This window comes from Phyllostomus hastatus, unplaced genomic scaffold (genome assembly GCF_019186645.2).
Source record: "Phyllostomus hastatus isolate PE091 unplaced genomic scaffold, TTU_PhHast_1.1 phas_contig_84, whole genome shotgun sequence".
NCBI lineage: Eukaryota > Metazoa > Chordata > Mammalia > Chiroptera > Phyllostomidae > Phyllostomus > Phyllostomus hastatus.
In genome coordinates this window covers 134,966-147,482 of record NW_025333969.1, presented here as the reverse complement: position 1 = coordinate 147,482, position 12,517 = coordinate 134,966, and positions in this window count along the sequence as shown.

Genomic DNA, 12,517 nt, shown 5'->3' with positions numbered 1-12,517 from the left:
CTTCTTCCTCCATCACCTTGAAATTTAGTTGGGAACATGGGCGCCTGGACTAGAAAGTCCATCTCCTTACTTCCATCACATCTAGATATAGCCATGTGGATGAGTTCTGGCCATAGATGTGAGTGAAAATATCCAGAAATGTCTGAGAAGTGTCTTAGAGTATACGGTGCACCCTTCTTTTTCTCTTCCTCCTTCCACTGTGGGATGCAAGCATGATGACTGGAAATAATGCAGTTATCTTAGACCACTGGGTGGAGGCTATGTGCTGAGTATGGAATAGCAGAAGGATAGGCAAAACCTTGGCTTCTGACTGCATGGAACTGCTACAACAGCCCTGTCATGCTTGGCTCAGGTGTCCTCTGTGTGATAAGAAAGAAACATCTTTCTTGCTTTAACAACTGGTACTTTGAAGTTTGTGTCACTTGTGGTCATGCTTGCCATATGTGACATAGCATACAAAGTACCTGGCTCATGGATCAAAAGGGTTAATATTGTTAAAATATCCATGTTACTCAAAGCAACTTACAAATTCAATGCAACCCCTATCACAATACCAATGACATTCTTCCCAGAACTAAAACAAATAATTCTAAAATCTGCATGAAACCACAAAGGCCACAAATAGACAAAACAGTCTTAAAAAAGAAAAAGAAAAGTGAGAGGTATCATGCTCCTTGAACTCAAACTATGTTGCAAAACTATAGTAATCAAAAAGGCATGGTACTGGCACAAAAACAGATACACAGATCAATGAAACAGAATAGAAAGCCTAGAAATAAACCCTTGCTTATATGGTCAACTAATCTATAAGAAAGGAGGCAAAAATATGCAATGGGGATAATACAGTTTATTCAACAGTGGTATAGGGAAAACTGGACAAATACATGCAAAAATGAAACTGGACCACTTGCTCACATCATACATAAGGATAAACTCAAAATGAATTAAAGATTTAAATTTAAGACCTGAAATCCTAAAGCCCTTAGAAGAAAGCATAGGCAGTAAAGTGTTCTATATCAGTCTGAGTAATGTCTTTTTGGATATGTCCTCTCAAGCAAGGGAAACTAAACCAAAAATAAACAAGCAAAACTTTATCAAATTAAAAAGCTTCTGCACAGTGAAGGGAACCATCAACAAAACAAAAATACAACATACTGAGTAGAAGAAGATATTCACAAATGATACATCCAATAAAGGGTTAATATCCAAGGTATATAAAGAACTCATACAGCTTAATAACAAAAATAAAATAAAATAAACAATCCAATCAAAAACTGTACAGAAGACATGAAGAGACAGTTCTTCAGAGCGAAAGGATATGTAGATGACCAACAAACTTATGAAAAGATGTTCAACATTACTAATAATCAGAGACATTCAAATTAAAACCACCATGAGATACCATGTCACACAATTCAGAATGACTATTACCAAGAAGTCAACAAATAACAAGTGTTGACAAGGATGTGAAGAAAAGGAAATTATTACACACTGGTGTAGAATACAGATTGATGCAGCTGCTATGTAAAATAGTATGGAGGTTCCTCAAAAATTTAAAAAAATGAACTGCCTTGTGACTGAGCACTTGCACTCTTGGGTATATAGCCGAAGGAACTCAAAACATTAATTCACAAAGATATATGCATCCTTATGTTCACTGCAGGATTACCATATTTTGCCATGTAAAATGCACACCTTTTTGCCCAAGTTTTTGAGGGAAATAAGGATGCACATTATACATGGACATAATGATTACATAACATGGGTATAATAATCCTGTGTATAACACACACAAAAATGTGGATGTGAGTTATACATGGGAGCACATTATACCTAGAAAAATATGGCATTTATAATAACCAAGATATAGAAGCAACCTAGGTGTCCATCAATAGATGAATGGATATATGTGATACACGCATCCGTGGAGTATTAGTCAGAAATTTTAAAAAATTAAATCTTGACATATGCGACAACATGGATGGATCTAGAGGGTACTATGCTCAGTGGAATAAGTCAGAGAAAGACAAATACCATATGATTTTACTTATATGTATATAATCTAAAAACAAAACAAAACAAAAACAGACTCATAGAAGCAGAGACCAAAGGGATGGTCGCCAGAGGGTTGAGTGAAAAGGTGAAGGGGAGTATATTTAATAATACTGTGATAAGTTTGCATGGTGACAAATGATTACTAGAATTAGTGGGGTGATCAAATTGGAAGGTATGTAAATGTCAAATCACTATATTATACACGTGAAACTTATATAGGATTATGCACCAGCAATACTTAAATTTAAAAATAAAGTTAATTTTAAAATAATAAATAAAAAGACCCCTGGCTGGTTGGCTCAGTTCATTGGAACATTCCCCCATACACCAAAGGTTATGGGTGTGATCTTAGGTTTCAGGTTTGATCTCCAGTTGGGAGTTTCCAGAAGGCAACCGATCAATGTTTCTCTCTGTCTCTCTCTCCCTTCCTCTCTCTAAAGTCAATAAACATATCCTTGGGTTTGGACTTAAAAATAAATAAATAAATAGTATCTGACATAGCACCTGGCCCATCAAGACATCCCAGCTGAGAATCTGACCCAGTCACACAGCTCTAACTGAGGTGAGGTAGAAATGAACCAAGGAGAGGAGCTTACAACAGAAGAGAGCACAAAATCCAACTGTCTCTGCCTCAGCTCCAGCCAGGCGGTTGGCATTTATTCCCTATCCCTGAATTCCAATACCATCTAATAAGATATGTGTCAAGGAACATTCTTTTATTGACCACACATTTTGTCAAATGAATTAGAATTTCCTCAGGTTGATATTAGGATGAGTCTTCATTTCTTGATTATCTGCTGTTTGGGTGGTAGGAAAGTCCTCTGGGTGCCAGAAAAGAAGTAGCCCAGAACTAAAAATCTTCTATGGACATTCCAGGAGAAAAGGGATTGATGGTGCTGTTTCCAGGGAGGCCCTGAGTTCACACCATACACAGAGAAGTCAAGGTCTGCCTGCAGGGGTCTGAGTCCTAGGCCAGAGTCCTTCCCACTCTGGACACTTGGAAAAGTGAATAAAAGTCAGCTCAGAGTGGAGGGGTGTGTGTAAGAGAGGGCATGTGTGAGTATGTATAAATGTGTATGAATAGAGTATGTGCAACCATGTATGTGTGAGATTGTGTGTGTAATTTGTGTGTGAGTGACACTATGTCATCATGTACATGTATGTATGGGAGACAGCAAGAGTGTAGGGGGAGGGGGAAAACAGTGCTCACACCCCTTGGACCCATCAGTATAGTACAGATGTGGCTCAGGTCATTTGTCTTCTAAATCCCAGGGGCTGGGTGCAGCTTTCAGGGTTCTACCCAAGACTTCCCATATGGTTTTTCTGACTCTCGCCTCCCTCATCTTAGCACAGAACAGACACCCAGCAAGCAATTGATGCAGTCATCTACATATTGCCTCTCATACTTGCACACGCAAGTTCACAACAGCACTATTCACAGTAGTCAAGAGGTAGAAGCAACCCAAGTGCCCATCAACAATTGATGGATAAAGAAATGTGGTGTATACATACATACAATAGAATATTATTCAGCCTTAGAAAATAAGGAAATTCGGATACATAGTACAATGTGGATGTACCTTGAGGATATTACGTGCTCAGTGAAATAGCCAGTCACAAAAGGACAAATTCATAAAGATGGAAAGTAAGATATAGATACCAGGGCCTGGGAGACAGGGACAAGGAGTTAGTGTGTAATGAGGACAGAGTTTCAACTGGGAGGATGAAAAAGTTCTAGAGACCTGTTGCACAGCAATGTGAATACAGTTAACACTACTAACTACTTAAAATGGTTAAGATAGTAAAATATATATGCATATATCTCATTTTTAGTTGGTCATAGACCTTCTCAGAGAGTATCTGTGGATGAGAGGCTCTGTGAGTGTATTGGTCTGTGTCCAGTCAGGGGATAAGGGCCACACAGTGACCTGAGCAGGACATTTAATACAATGAGATATAAGAGAGCTCCAGGGAACCCCAGGACTGAGAGACAACTAACTTGGAAGGGCCTAGGTCTCCACGGAGAAGGTGTGCCTGAGTGCACTAGAAATCATGGGGGTCTGCTGGTTCACAGGGGAAGGCTGGCTTCCAGCCACTGCTGTGCATGCTTTATGCCTAGTGGTCAGTCACATAGTGGGTGAGCTTGGGGCATCAGAATGTAGGCAGAGACCTACAGCTGAAAACCTGTACCAAGAGGCCATAGGAAAGTAATCAGAAGGCCAAGGTGAGGTTGCAAGTTGGCAAGGGAACACCATTCAGAGCATGTGGCTGGGCACCAGATCTACTCATCTCACAACATAAACCCTCAGACAGCAGAGTTCTTTCCTCCTTAACATCTATTTTCCAGTGCCCTGTACGGGAATAGCCTGACCGCCCTTGCCAGGAAGAAGGAATATCACTGTGGACAAGGAATTGAAAGGTGTTTGGAACTCAGAGGCAATGAGCTGGTATGGTGATCTCAGGAGAACAACAGGACTCCTAGACAGGACACCAAAAGAAATAACCATAAAACCTGAGAAATTGAACTTCACAAAATTTAAAACTTCTATTTACTGAAAGATACCATTAAGAAAATAATAGACAAGGCAGGCTTTAGAAAATATTTACTACACCTGTATCCAAAAAAGGACATGTATACATAATATACAGGGTCTGCCAGAGGTAATGCCTGCTTGAGTGTGGTTGGTCAGGTAATAATATGAGTTTGATAATTTATGGTTTTAATTTGAACATTTCACCTAAAATGTCATATGGTGTGTTTGAGTGTGATATTGTTATATTAAAGAATTACATGCTTATGACTTTGTAATAAAATGTTTTATAATAATAAAGGGGCTTTATTTATGCTGAACCCTGTATAAAGAACTCCTCAGAGAAAGATAAATACTGCATGATCTCTCTTATATGTGGAGTGTTAAAACAACAACCACAGCACAAAAAGCTCATAGATACAGAGGACAGATTTGGTGGGTGCCAAAGGTGGGGGATAGAAGAAATAAAATTTTAAAAAGTTAAAAGGGAACTCCTTAAAAATCAAGTCTAAAATGACAAATAACCCGAATTTCTTTTCTAACATTGCATTTATTTTTTAGAGAGAGGGGAAGGGAGAGAGAAAGAGAAGGAAAGAAACATCAATGTGTGAGTGAAACATCTATTGGTTGCTTCTTGCATACCCACAACTGACCCAAAACCCAGGTATGTGCTCTGACTGGAAATAGAATTGGCAACCTTTTGGTTCAAAGGCTGGTGTTCAATCCACTGAGTCACCCCAGCCAGGACTAACCCAAATTTCTAAGTGAACCAAGGACTTGGATAAACACCTAACCAAAGAAAGTATACAAGTGGCTGAGCACATGGAAATGTTATCAATGCCATTAATTATCAAGGGAGTGCTCATCAAGAGGGTGTGACAACCAGTTAACCTGCAAGCTAGGCCTTAACAATGTTCTGCCCATTGTTCCCACACTAAGAGCTATACAAGGACGCAGCCTTGATTGAGCAATGTGTTGTTGAAATTACCTAGCTGGTATACATGACAGAACCCAGTTAAGGACTCTATATAAGCTTTAAGGTTCTGGTGGACAGGTGCAGAGATCCACTCATCTTGTGGTACCCAAGAAAAGCCTAATAAGTATGTTTCCTTGCTTATTAAACCTGCCACATACCAATCTGGAGTGGCCTACTGCTTTCTTCAGTCTCTCCTTGCCCTCCTTGTATAGAGACTATTTTATGAACCAACAACTAGCAATCTAACCAGGAGACTGAAGAAGTGAGCCTTTAGAAGGAGGCAAGCTTGGTGAAATCCAAGTTAGTCATTGACCTCTTTGTGAGGTGGAGTAGCCCCTACATCAGATGCCTCTGGACCACTGTGAGCACAAGGACACCAGCCAACACTGGCCGCTTTAATGTGAGGAATTACTTGTAGCACACAATGGAAAAGAAGGGAAAAAAGTGACTGCCTAGCTAGAGGCTGAAAACTCAAGTTAGAAAATTGAATGAAGAGCTGAGATTAGAGATAGACAGAAGGTTGTTCACTGTTTGTTAGCTTCAGGGCTGACAGAGGGTGGAAGAACGTGATGTTTTACAAATCTAGGAGAGCATAAGCTGCTTCCCATGAAGGTTCAAGTGTTTGTGACAAAGCTTGATTAGGACACTAAGGTAGAATCTCTAGGAAAGTAAGGATAGCCAAGGGGAGGACATGTGGTGTGTGATGGACAGTAAAGCAAATAGAATGCCTCATGCCATTCAACTCCTAATACAAAGGGAAATCTTGACTAGTAATTACCCTAGACTTCTGATAATAGAGAAATATATTCCAAAACCCCTAGGGGAAAACTTGCATTCTTTATCTGTCCTTGAATTTGTAAATCGTATCAAGTTTTTGAAATTTACACATCCCAGGAGATAACAAAAATACTTCCCCAAATCACCTGAGACTGAAGAAAATAAAGGGGGAAAGAGGCTTTTTAAAACATAGATTGCTATAGAAGCTCTCCTGTCCCAAATACAGTCCACAGCCTCCATAAGATTACCCATTAAGGGGTAGTGTTTTGGAATTAAAAATGTGGGGTATCTGTTTATATGTTTATCTATTATCTATGGATATGTTATGTGCTTTTCCTACCTCCACAGAGTATTGCTAAAATTAATTTGTAAAAGAGGTATATTGGAATGGCTCAAAGAAGAATAACCTTTAATATCAGTAGTGTACTTCTGTAAAACTGAAACTGAATTCTCTTCCATCTGCTAGAAAGACAAAGAGTTCTTAGACAATATTGGTCTGTTTTTGATGGAATTTTAAAAAGTTTGTCTTTATCTTTTAAGTAATCTACCTAGAAAACAAAAACTCTATTTTATATATTTTAATTAATTAATTAAATTTATTTGTATGTATTTTTGCGATGATACTGTCATTATTACTATTTATTTGTTTGAAATGAGGGGCTCCTATATAAATATGCATTCATATAGGCTATTTTAAACTTTACATAATTTAAATAAGGGCTTACATCAAATTGATTATCCTTGATTTAGTTTAGTCTCATGTATTGAAGTTGTGGTCAGCAAGTTACTTTTTAAAAATTATTTTATTCCTGGCTGGCGTAGCTCAGTGGATTGAGCGCGGGCTGGGAACCAAAGTGTCCCAGGTTCGATTCCCAGCCAGGGTACATTCCTGGGTTGCAGGCCATAACCCCCAGCAACCGCACATTGATGTTTCTCTCTCTCTCTCTCTCTCTCTCTCTCTCTCTCTCTCTCTCTCTCTCTCTCTCTCTCCATCCCTTCCCTCTCTAAAATAAATAAATAAATAAAATCTTAAAAAATAAAAAAAATTAAAAAATAAAAAAATAAAGTAGAAAAAAAATTATTTTATTGTTGTTCAGTTATAGTTGTCTGCATTTACCCCCACCACTACCCCCAACCCCAGCCACACCCACCTTCCTCCCATGCTTCCAACCCCCATCTTGGTTTTCTCCATGTGTCCTTTATAGTTGTTCCTGAAAACCCTTCCCCCATTATCCCCTCTCACCTCCCCTCTGGTTACTGTCAGATTGTTTTTCATTTCAATGTCTCTGGTTATATTTTGCCTGCTTTTTTCTTTTGTTGATTATGTTCCAGTTAAAGGTAAGATCATAAGGTATTTTTCCCTCATCACGTGGCTTATTTCTCTTAGCATAATGCCCTCCAGTTCCATCCATGCTGTCGCAAAGGGTAGGAGCTCCTTCTTTCTCTCTCTTGTGTAGTATTCAATTGTGTAAATGTAGCACAATTTCTTGGTCCACTCATTTACTGATTGGCACTTAGGTTGCTTTGATGCTACTTTAATAGGGATTGATTCCAGCACTTGGCTATTGTAAATTGTGCTGCTATAAACTTTGAGGTGCATAGGTTCTGTTGGATTTGGTGTTTCAGTGTTCTAGGATATAATCATAGCAGTGGAATTGCTGGGTCAAAAGGCAATTCCATTTTTATAGTTTTCTGAAGATATTCCATACTGTTTTCCACAGTGGTTGCACCAGTCTTCATTCACACCAACAGTGCACTAGGTTTCCCTTTTCCCCACATCCTCTCCCAAACTTGTTTGTTGATTTGTTTATGATTATCATTCTCACTGGTGTGAAGTAGTATCTCATTATGGTTTTAATTTGCATCTCTCTAATGGCCAGTGATGCTGATCATCTTTTCATATACCTCCGGGCCCTCTGTATGTCCTCCTTGGAGAAGTGTCTGGTCAAGTCTTTTGCCCATTTTTAATGTTTTTTCTTCTTTGTGGAGTGGAGTCCTGTGAGTTCTTTATATATTTTGAAGATCAAACCTTTGCCTGAGTTATCATTGGCAAATATATTTTCCCATATAGTTGGTTCTCTTTCCATTTTAATGTTATTTTCTTTAGCCATGTAGAAGCTTTTTAATTTGATGAGGTCCCATTTGTTTATTCTTTTCTTTATGTCCCTTGCTCTAGGGAACATATCAGTGAACATGTTGCTGCGTGGAATGTATGAGATTTTCATTCCAATGTTTTCCTCTAGGACTTTTATGGTGTTATGACTTATAATGAAGTCTTTTATCCACCTTGAATTTACTTTTGTGTATGGTGTAAGTTGGTGATGGACTTTCATTTTTTGTGCATATTGCTGTCCAGATCTCCTGACACCAATTGTTGAAGAGGCTATTTTTACTCCATTTTATGCTTCTCTCTTTGTCAAATATTAATTGACCATGGAAACATTGGTTTATTTCTGGTCTCTCTACTCTGTTCCACTGGTCTATCTGTCTGTTCTTATGCTAGTACCAGTCAGTTTTGGTTACAATGGCCTTGTAATACAGTTTGATATCAGATATTGCAATCTCTCTTGCTTTGTTCTTCTTTCTCAAAATTGCTGCAGCTATTTGGGGTCATTTAGGGATTTAGGGTTTCACATAAATTTCTGAAATGTTTGCACTATATTTGTGAACTATGTCACTGGTATTTTAATAGGGATTGCATTAAATATATAAATCGCTTTGGGTGGTATGGATATTTTGGTGATAATTCTTCCAATCCACGAACATGGTACAGGCTTCCATTTGTTGTGTCTGCCTTAATTTGTTTCTTCAGTGTTGTGTAGTTTTCTGAGTATAGATCTTTACCTCCTTGGTTAAGTTTATTCCATAGGTATTTTATTTTTCTTGCTGCTATAGCAAATGGAATTTTTTTCCTGATTTCTGTTTTTGATGTTTCATTGTTGGTGTACAAAAATACTATTGATTTCTGAATATTGACTTTGTATCCTGCTGTTTTGCCAAATTCATTTAGGAAGTCAAGTAGTTTTTTGGTGGAATCTGTAGGATTTTCTGTGTATACTATCATGTCATCTGCGAACAATGACAGTTTTGTTTCTTCTTTCCAGTTTGGATGCCTTTTATTTCTTTTTATTATCTGATTTCTGTGGCTAGGACTTCCAGTACTATATTGAATAGGAGTGGTGAAAGCAGGCATCCTTGTTTTGTCCCTGGTTTTAGTAGGAAAGCTCTAAGTTCTGTCCATTGAGTACGATGTTGACTAAAGGTCTCACATATATGGCCTTTGTTGTGTTGAGGAACACTCCCTCTATTCCCAGTTTGCTGTTTGTTTGTTTTTTTTTTTTATCATAAATGAGTGCTGTATCTTATCAAATACTTTTTCTGCATCTATTGATATAATCATGTAATTTTTGCCTTTGCTTTTGTCTATGTGGTGTATTATGTTTGTTGATCTGCAAATATTGTACCATCCTTGCATCCCTGGGATGAATCCCACTTGGTCATGGTGTATGATCTTTCTAATGTATTGCTGGATGCAGTTTACCAATATTTTGTTGAGGATTTTAGCATCTGTGTTCATCAGCAATATTGGCCTGAAGTTTTCTTTCTTTGTTATGTCTTTATCTGATTTTGGGATTAGGATGATGTTGGCTCCATAAAAACAGTTTAGGAGTCTTCTAATTTCTTGAATATTTTGAAATAATCTGTGAAGGATGGGGGTTAGTTATCCTTTAAATGCTTTGGAAAGTTCTCCTGTGAAACCTTCTGGTCCAGGGCTTTCATTTGTTAGAAACTTTTTAATTACAGTTTCAATTTCATCAGGTGTGATTGGTCTGTTCAGGCTTTCTGCTTCTTCTTCATTGAGTTTTGGAAGATTATATTTTTCTAGAAATTTGTCCATTTCACCTAGGTTTTCAAATTTCTTGGCATATAGTTCTTTCAGTAAGTTCTTACAAACCTTTGTATTTCTGTGGTATCTATTTTAATCTCTCCTTTTTCATTTCTGATTGTGTTTATTTGGGTCCTCTCTCTTTTTTTTTTCTTGATGAGTCTGCTTAAATGCTTGTTGATTTTGCTTATCTTATCGTAGAACCAGCTCCTAAATTTATTAATCTTTAGAATTGTGCTTTTCTTCTCTATGTCATTTAATTCTGCTCTGATCTTGGTTATTTCCTCCCTTCTACTTTCTCTAGGCAGTCTTTGTTGTTGTTACTTGAGTTCTTGTAGTTGTAGGGTTAGGTTGTTTATTTTAAATGTTTCTATCATTTTTAGGTAGGCCTGTATTGTTATGAACTTCTATCTCAGGACTGCCTTCCCAGTGTCCCATAAGTTTTGGATTGTTGTGAGTTCATTTTCATTTGTTTCCAGAAACTTCTTGATTTTTTCCTTGATCTCATTCTTGACCCACTCATTATTTAATAGCATGCTATTCAGTCTCCATGAATATGAGTGTTTTGAGTTATTTCCTTTAGGTTGGTTTCTAGTTTCAGTCCCTTGAGGTCAGAGAAAATGCTTGAAATGATTTCAATTTTCTTGAATTTGTTGAGGCTTATTTAGTGTCTTATCATGTGGTCTATCTTTGAAAATGTTCCATGTGCATTTGCAAAGAATGTGTATTTTCCTTCTTTGGGATGAAAGGATCTCTCTCTCTCTCTCTCTCTCTCTCTATATATATATATATATATATGTGTGTGTGTGTGTGTGTGTGTGTGTGTGTGTGTGTGTGTCAGTAAGTTCATTAGATCTAGGGCATTGTTCATTGCCACCATATCTTTGTTGATATTTTGTTTGGAAAGTCTGTCCATTTTTGACAGTGGAGTGTTTAAATCCCCTACTTTAATTGTGTTGCTGTCAATACCTTTCTTGATGTCCTCCAAGAGTTTCTTTATGTATTTGGGTGCTCCTATGTTGTATGCATATATTTACTATGTTTATGTCTTCTTGACGGATTCTTCCCTTGAGTATTATGAAATGACTTTCTGGATCTCTTTTTATGGCTCTTTTTTTTAAGCCTATTTTGTCTGATATGAGTATTGCTACCCTGGCTTTCTTTTTCCTCTCCATTTGCTTGGAATACCTGTTTCCAGCCCTTCACTTTCGTTCTGTGTAGGTCTTTTGTTCTGAGGTGGGTCTCCTATAGGCAGCATGTGTGTTGGTCATGATTTCTATTTTTAAATATATTTTATTGATTATGCTATTACAGTTGTCTCATTCACCCCCTTCATTCCCCTCCACCCTGCACACCCTCTCCCACCCACATTCCTATCCTTTATTTCATATCCATGTGTCATACATCCTTTAGCTTCTACATTTCCCATACTATCTTGCCCTCCCCCTGTCTATTTTCTACCTACCATCTATGCTACTTGTTCTCTGTACCTTTTCCCCCTCTCTTCTCCTCCCACTCCCCTGTTGATAACCCTCCATGTGATCTCCATTTCTGTGGTTCCATTCCTGCTCTAGTTGTTTGGTTAGTTTGTTTTGTTTTAGGTGTGGTTGTTAATAACTGTGAGTTTGCTGTCTTTTTATTGTTCATATTTTTTATCTTCTTTTTCTTAGATAAGTCCCTTTAACATTTCACATAATAAGGGCTTGGTGATGATGATCTCCTTTAGCTTGACCTTATCTGAGAAGTGCTTTATCTGCCCTTGCATTCTAAATGAAAGCTTTGCTGGATAGAGCAATTTTGGATGTAGGTCCTTGCCTTTCATGACTCGGAATACTTCTTTCCAGCCCCTTCTTGCCTGTAAGGTCTCTTTTGAGAAATCAGCTGACAGTCTGATGGGAACTCCTTTGTAGGTGACTGTCCCCTTATCTCTTGCTGCTTCTAGAATTCTCTCCTTCATTTTTACCTTGGCTAATGTAATTCTGATGTGCCTTGGTGTGTTCCTCCTTGGGTCCAAGTTCTTTGGGATTCTCTGAGCTTCCTGGACTTCCTGGAAGTCTATTTCTCTTGCCAGATTGGGGAAGTTCTTTATTGTTTGTTCAAATAAGTTTTTGACTTGTTGTTCTTCCTCTTCCCCTTCTTGTACCCCTATAATTTGGATGTTGGAACATTTAAAGATGTCCTGGAGGTTCCTAAGCCTCTCCTCATTTTTATGGATTCTTGTTTCTTCCTTCTTTTTTGATTGTATGTTTTTTTATTCCTTCTGGTCCACTTCATTGATTTGAGTCCCAGTTT